Source organism: Oncorhynchus keta, chromosome 9, assembly GCF_023373465.1.
Source record: "Oncorhynchus keta strain PuntledgeMale-10-30-2019 chromosome 9, Oket_V2, whole genome shotgun sequence".
Classification (NCBI taxonomy): Eukaryota; Metazoa; Chordata; class Actinopteri; order Salmoniformes; family Salmonidae; genus Oncorhynchus; species Oncorhynchus keta.
The window spans coordinates 24,179,205-24,179,453 of record NC_068429.1 but is presented as its reverse complement, the minus strand read 5'-3'; the positions used below and the strand labels follow the sequence as shown (position 1 = coordinate 24,179,453).

Sequence of the window (249 nt, the reverse complement as noted above, 5' to 3'; positions counted from 1 at the left end):
CCAAGTCCTGTTCTTCTTCTCTTTCTCTGCTATCCCAAAAGTCCTGTTCTTCTTCTCTTTCTCTCCTATCCCAAAAGTCCTGTTCTTCTTCTCTTTCTCTCCTATCCCAAAAGTCCTGTTCTTCTTCTCTTTCTCTCCTATCCCAAGTCCTGTTCTTCTTCTCTTTCTCTCCTATCCCAAAAGTCCTGTTATTGTTCTCTATCCCAAAAGTCCTGTTCTTCTTCTCTTTCTCTCCTATCCCAAAAGTCC

The 249-nt window shown here is 42.2% G+C and overlaps 1 protein-coding gene across 1 annotated transcript in view; it reads right to left on the bottom strand.

Annotated features, from left to right (window-relative positions):
• LOC118388068 (myocyte-specific enhancer factor 2C-like) overlaps positions 1-25 on the bottom strand; it is a 25,426-nt gene extending 25,401 nt beyond the window's left edge. The window contains exon 1 of the mRNA XM_052525539.1: positions 1-25. This exon is cut by the window's left edge and continues 502 nt beyond it. The gene's annotated coding sequence lies outside the window, so the exon portion shown is untranslated.
• Positions 26-249: the final 224 nt, after the last annotated feature.